Below are 7,837 nucleotides of genomic sequence, written 5' to 3'. Positions count from 1 at the left end.
TGCTTCTTGCAGCAGCGAAAGACCGATTCTCCAGACCTCAATCTAACTTCATTCCTACGATTCAATTTCAAAGAGGCGAAACTCTTAACCCATACCCGGCGAACGACGAGTTTCCACTTTCTCAACCCCAGATGATCAGCGATCCTGCACACCTTCCTACTTCACAATGCATTGCGTGCTCATCTAGGCACTCGTGTCTTCAACGCAAATGACTCACTCATCAGAGGACCGTTGCTGGTGATAATTTTTTTCAACCTAGAGATGTAGGAAATGACGCGACCTGCTCTGCTCTGGTAAACACTTCTGTTAATAATGACTCTCATTCTTTAGCTTCTACACTCGAACACCCCACCACTACCGAGATCTCTGTATATTGCCAAAATTTTAACCGCATGCGAGGCGCTCACGAAATTAACGAAATTCAAAAAAATGTACTATCCTGTTCATTTTCTGTTATTTTAGCAACCGAAACCAGCTGGGATGAGGGTGTTCGCAGCGAAGAAGTCTTCGGTTGCCGATATAATGTCTATATGATGATGATGATGATGATGGTCCCGCCACATACCCCTACAAAGGTTTGAGCTGGACGATTTATCTATAGATAATTAATGTGATCACATTTTAATCAGTTATACAAAACAAAAAAAAACGAACTGATTTTACCTCCAGATATAAACTTCTTCAAAAACTGTATACTTGAATCATAGAGCACACAAAACTAGTACAGGGTTTTCATGACCTTCAGCCAGACCAACCACAACTATTTCATGATTTTCTCTAAGCATTCAAATAACAATTTTAATTTGCTAAAAGAAATCATTTATATCTGAAAACCGCGCGCGAGGCTCAAGCTTTTGTAGTCTCTTTCTATTATTTTTAAAGCTACAACAACAATAATGAAAGAAAAAAAAATCCATCATCATCACCGTGACGAACACAGTAGTTTTGTTGTTATAAATTTAGAAAAGTCCAATTTAATATAAACATATAAATAAAATTTTACAACACAATCAGATCCGTTCGTATAAAACTTCGTCATTTACAAGCTTCAATAAAACAATCAATATATGAATAGAAACCAAAACAAATAGTTCATCTAAAATAAATCCGTTTGTTAAAACTTCGTCATTTAAGATCCGTTTGTTCAAACTTCGTCAGGTAAACTCTACATCATTTTGAAAAACTTAGTATCGTTCTATACAATAGAAACTTTCACGTGTGAAATACATTGTCTCTTGAACTCCGCAAGTGTTGGTGCACGTTTAACATGTCTTGGCATCGAATTGAAAAAATTTATACCTTTATAAAACAATGAATTTTGTGAAGCTCTCGTTAGAAAGAAAGGTGTTCTTATTTCATCCGCGGTTCTAGTGTTATATCTATGAAAATCTCTTCCTCTTTCAATTCGATCACTCAAATATTGAGGTAGCAAACCATTAATTATTTTAAAAATGAACACCATAGACAAATAAACAACTCGCTGCTTCACAGATAGCCATTGCAAAGCGTCCAACATGAAAACAGAGGAAGTTAATCTATCACAATTTAAAATCAAACGCATTATTCTATTCTGCAAACGCTGTAACCTCAACAGTTGTGTGTTATTGGCTAAGTATAAAAAAGTAGGGCAGAAATCCAAATGTGGAGAGATGATTGACTTGTATAGCTGTATTTTACTACTAATCGTTAATTCGTTTTTCAGACGGCATAGAATTCCATACTTTTTGGCAATTTTCTTGATGACATTGTCAATGTGAGCGTTGAACTTTAGATTGTCATCAATAATCACGCCAAGATATTTAATCTCCCGAACGCGACCAATTGCCTCATCATCAATCAAAACAGAGACATCATCATTTACAACGGTGCGCGAGAAAATCATAAATTTAGTTTTATCAATATTCAATTTCAATTGCTTATACTTCAACCATCTGCTTAGAGAACGTAAATCTTCGTTCAAGTGTGAAACGGCTTCTTCTACGTTCTTAGCTGCAATGAATAATACGGTGTCATCGGCAAAAAGATTAATATCACAAAAACGTAAAACTCGTCGCATGTCATTTATATACATAATGAACAAAAGGGGCCCTAATACACTTCCCTGTGGAACTCCAAGATCATTCTCCACGGGACTAGAAACAGAATCATCAAAAACAGTCCGTTGAGTTCTGTCAGACAAGTAGCTTTCAAACCATCTGAATGCAGTACTCGAAATTCCAAAGCGCTTGATTGTGTTCAACAATAAGGGCCTAGAAATTGTCTCAAAAGCGCGTTTTAGATCCAAAAAAACAGCAAATATTGTGTCTCCATTTTCTAAGTTATCTTTCCATTTTGCTAGTACTAAGTTTAACGCGGTTTCACATGAGTGGCCTTCCCGGTAGCCTGATTGTTCCGGAATTAGCAACGAGTTACTATTTAAATATTCTAGAAGCTGGCCTTTAACAACTAGTTCTAATATCTTTTCTAATGTGTGTAACATGTTGATGGGACGAAACTCTTCGGCTTTAATCGTTCCAGCAACCTTTTGAATCGGAACAACCAACGATTCTTTCCACACCAAAGGCACGTGCCCTGTTTGCAACGATTCATTAATGAGGTCCAGCAAAGTGTGACCAATGACATTGAAGCAATCTTGAATAACTCTAGCATTTACATTATCTACTCCAGCCGTTTTACCTAATGAAAAACAGATTTTTCTCAGTTCTTCTAACGTGATTGGGTGAAAACCATCAAATGTACAACTACTGTTAATCGGCTGTTTTATTCGTCGGGTTCCTCGACCAATTCAATGGATTGATTGATCAATGAAACACTATTGACAAAATAATCATTAAATCTAGATGCAATAATTTGTTCTGAATGTTCTAATGTGCCTTCGAAAGTTATGGACCGCGGTTTACAATTACTAGGTTTCAACAAAGATTTCAAAATTTTCCATAACTCTTTGCTGTTATTTTGATGTTGAACAATCTTTCTCTGGATATATTCACAACGCTTCTTTTTAATCGCTTGTGAATATTTATTACGCGCGAACGTGTACTCAATCCAATGATTCTGATTGTTTGATCTACAAAACTTTTTGTACAGATATAATGTCTATAGAAATGACCGTAACTATCAATTATCTGAAATGAAATCCGGTGGTGGTGTGTTGATTGCGGTGTCAGTAGACTTTAATTCAGCGCTTATCGACACCATTCAGTTTAAAGAGTTCGAACATGTTTGGGTGAAAGCAGAACTAGCAGGAGAGACACACGTATTTGTCTCTGTCTATTTCCCTCCAAATAATGCGTGGAATGAAATCTTTGAAAAGTTTCTTCATGTTGTTGAAAATATTGCATCTAAGCTGTTACCTGAAGTAAAACTCCACATATACGGTGATTTCAACCAACGCAACATTGATTTTATTCCGGACATCGATAACCATAGCATTTTACTTCCTATAATTGGCGAAAATGAAACGCAACTTCTTTTTGATAAAACCTCTAGTCTTGATCTCAATCAAATAAATCATGTGAAAAATGGACAAAATTGTTATCTAGATCTGTTAATGTCCAACATTAGTGAAGACTTTTGTGTGACGAATTCATTACAACCATTATGGAAGAACGAAGTTTATCATACAGCAATAGAGTTTTCTTTATTTGTGCATGTGAATAAAAGACCTGACGAATATGAATTCGAAGATGTTTTTGACTTTCAGTCAGCAAACTATGATGAATTAAAACATAAACGAAATAGTATCAACTGGCAAGATGTATTGTTTGAAGACGGAAACGACGATTCGGCTATAGAAAATTTTTATAACATATTATCTGATTTATTTATTAGCGAAATACCATTGAAAAGAATAAGACGTAATGGCAATTCCAAATACCCAGTCTGGTACAATAGACAAATTAAAAACTTAAAAAACAAAAAACAAAAAGCACATAAAAAATACAAAACTCATAAAAATCGTGATGCTTTAACAACTTATCTTAACATTTGCGGCGAATTAAACGATGCCATTAGTAACGCGTTTGAAGAGTTCACATTAAAGACTGAGCTTGAAATCAAATCCTGTCCAAAATTTTTTTTCAAATATGTTAAATCAAAGTTAAAATCTGAAAATTTTCCTTCAAAAATGCAATTGCATGACAAAGTTGAAGAGAACCCGGCATACATCTCTGATTTATTTGCTGATTTTTTTCAACAAAATTATACAACTTTCTCCGAATCTGATCGTGACTATACATTCTTCACCAACTTTCCTGAGTTTCCCAACTATTTCAATATTGAACATGTCAGCGCACGCGAAATTGAAGATACTTTAAAAGCTCTGGATGCGTCTAAAGGTCCGGGACCAGACGGAATTCCGCCAGCATTCATGAAACATTTAGCTAAAGAGCTAACTTCCCCACTGTTCTTGATTTTCAATATGTCGCTGGAATCCGGTTGCTTCCCGAAATACTGGAAAAACTCATATCTAGTGCCTGTGTTCAAATCTGGTAAAAAAACCGACATTAGCAACTATCGAGGCATGGCCATTCTTTCCTGTATACCTAAGCTTTTTGAAGCAATGATAAACAAAAAGTTATTCCACCAAATAAAAAATAGAATTACCCCAACGCAACACGGTTTTTTCAAAGGGCGCTCAACAATAACTAACTTACTCGAGTTTATTAACTTCTCTTTGAACGCAATGGATAAAGGTAATTATGTTGAAACCTTATATACTGACTTCAGTAAAGCTTTCGATCGCATTGATATACCCCTGCTTCTCTTCAAGTTACGAAAAATTGGAATTCATCCACAATTACTCAAATGGATTGCATCGTATTTGACAGATCGTCAACAAACAGTCAAATTTAAAGGTAGAATATCGAAACCTATTCAGGTAACCTCAGGAGTTCCTCAAGGCTCTCACTTGGGCCCTCTACTATTTATATTATTTGTAAACGACATTTCCTTTATTCTAAAACATGTAAAAATTCTTATTTATGCCGACGATATTAAACTTTTCATTGAAATTAAAAACGCTGATGATGTAAATATTTTTCGTAACGAGATAAAATATTTTTACATTTGGTGTAAAAAAAGCCTTCTTCAGCTAAACGTTAAAAAATGTAGTTCGATGGCTTTTGGCAGAAAAAGAAACATGCCAAGCAATATGATTTCCTTAGGAGATCAGGTAGTAGAGAAAAGTGAACGAGTTAGGGACCTAGGAGTCATACTCGACTCAAAATTAACATTCACTGATCACTACAATACAATTATTAATAAGGCTAGTAACATGCTCAGTTTTATAAAACGTTTCTGCTATAATTTCCAAGATCCATACACAATAAAAACACTTTATAATTCCTATGTCAGGTCACTTTTAGAATACTGTAGCATTGTATGGTCTCCGTTTTCTGCAACACATGTAAACAGAATAGAATCAGTGCAAAAACAATTCCTGTTATATGCACTTCGTAATCTACGATGGACGTCATTTCCCCTACCATCATATGACGAACGCTGCAGACTTATTGAAATCCAATCATTAAAAGCCCGTCGTGAATTCGCAATGATGTCATTTGTTAACGATATCGTATCTCAACGTGTCGATTCACCCGAAATATTATCAAAACTCAATCTTTATGTACCTTCTAGAAATTTACGAACTCGGACTTTGTTTTCTTTAAATCATCAACGAAACAATTATGCTAAATACGGGCCAATTAATCAAATGATGTTAGTGTATAACCAACACTGTGAAGCAATTGACTTTTCTATGTCAAGAACTAAATTAAAACAATATTTCAACTCAACGCGCAATTTAAATCGATAGAAAACATTCATTGTAATAATCCGTCAAGTGAAGAAATTATTATTCAATTATGTATTAACTCTTTTTTTTTGCTCCCACTCGTATAAATAGCATATAGCATGTAAGTTAGTTTTTTAAACATATGTAGTCTACTTTTGTTTGACGAAATAAATAAATAAATAAATAAATAAATAAATAATACAGAACAATTAAAGAACAAAAAACGCACAGAGAAAAACGGAGAAAAAGCAAAAGCTTGAAAACGATAATCAAATCAAAGTATACTAATAATAATGGCGCAAACAGGAAAACTGAAAGTCTAAATTTTAGTTCAATCAAAGAAATAGTTATCGGTTTCCGTTATACTCTACTAAATTTTTTGGAAATAAATATTGAAATTCAGTCCGCAAATATATATTTCGACTGTGACGTACAGTCTTTCTCAGTGCTTATGTGGACTGGTAAAGAGCAAAGCGTAAATCCTGTTTTTTTATTTGTAGTAGGTAAAAATGAAAATTTAGCACCCTTAATTGGAGTTAGGTAGGGAATTATGCGGTCGATTGTTTACCGTACCATGTCTGGGGTTTTTGGGAAGCAGATTGAATAGCCATGAAGGGTGATTACCTGCGTCTTTATTGAGAAGCGTGCATGAGTGTTGTTTATAAATTCCTAAACTTTCAGCTACGTCTAATTTCCATAAATTATTAAAGGGGCGGGGGAGGTGAATGCTATCCGAAGTTAGTGGATGTTCCTCGTTAAAAATATGTTCAGCCACTTTTGATTTGAAATGGTGTGGTGGGGCATTTGTTGAAACTTTACTTGCTTTGGTCACTTCTGCGAAATGTTCTTTGAAACGTATCCCTAGGTTACGTTTAGTTTGTCCAATGTAAACCATGTCACAGTGACTGCATGCAATTTTATAAATTCCAGTTTTGTTCAGGGTATCAATAGGGTCTTTGGTAGACCCTAATTTTGTTTTGAGTTGGGTATTTCTACTAGTGTAGACAATATCCATCCCAAATTTTCAAAATTTTGAACGAAGTGGGAGTGTCAAGTTAACGTCATATTCAACGGCTACTTTTTTCAGATCTGTTATTGGGGTGAGTGTTGTAAAAGATTTCCGAATTTGAGCACGCTTCTTTTTATCGACAATGGCTTGAATGATACTTTCATTGTAGCCATTAAGTTTAGCAATTTCGAAAATATATTCCAGTTCCTTTTGCTTGGCTACTTCACTTAGAGGTAAAGTTTCCATGCGGTGGATCATATGATGGAAGGATGCCATTTTATGCTGGAAGGGATGGTTTGAAGTGTTAGGTATTACCCGTTTTGTATTCGTGGGTTTCCGATAAATTTCAAATTCCAAGTCCGTAGACTTTCTGACTACAACGACGTCCAAGAAAGGGAGTCTGTTGTTAAGTTCTTTTTCAATTATGAAGTTTATATTTTTATGGGTATTATTAAGGGATATGAAAAAAGTTTCAAGATCCGCCCTTTTCAAAATACAAAAATATCATCCACATACCTCCACCATCGAATCGGTAAGATGTTCCTCTTCTCTAATGTACTTTCTATATTTGCCATGAAGAGCTCACATAGAAAGGGAGAAAGAGGATTCCCCCTTGGTGCCCCTTTAGTCTGTTTGTAAAATTTACCACGAAATGTGAAGTAGTTTTCTTTCATGCAAAGGCGTGAAAGTTTCAACAAACTGTCAACTTTCTTTTTCCAAGTATTATCAAAATATTGGAAAAGAAGCCAGTCCTCTAAAAGGTTTAAGGTTTCATTCACTGGAACGCTAGGGAATAAGGCCGTAACGTCAAATGAAACCATTATCTCATCAGATTGGATGTTACCCGAGGATCTTAAATTTTCAACTAAATCTCCGGTGCTCTTTACTGATCGACTTGGAAATTTATGGGGCATGGCTTGAAATTCTTTTACCAGCCATTTAGCCAATTTTTCTGTGGGAGCCCCTACCGCTGAGATAATTTCTCTCATTTCATTTCCAGGTTTGTGAATTTTGGGGAGACCCTTTATTCTTGG

Source organism: Wyeomyia smithii, chromosome 1 (assembly GCF_029784165.1).
Source record: "Wyeomyia smithii strain HCP4-BCI-WySm-NY-G18 chromosome 1, ASM2978416v1, whole genome shotgun sequence".
NCBI classification, from domain to species: Eukaryota; Metazoa; Arthropoda; class Insecta; order Diptera; family Culicidae; genus Wyeomyia; species Wyeomyia smithii.
The sequence above is the reverse complement of the archived record's forward strand: the minus strand, read 5'-3'. Positions refer to the sequence as shown.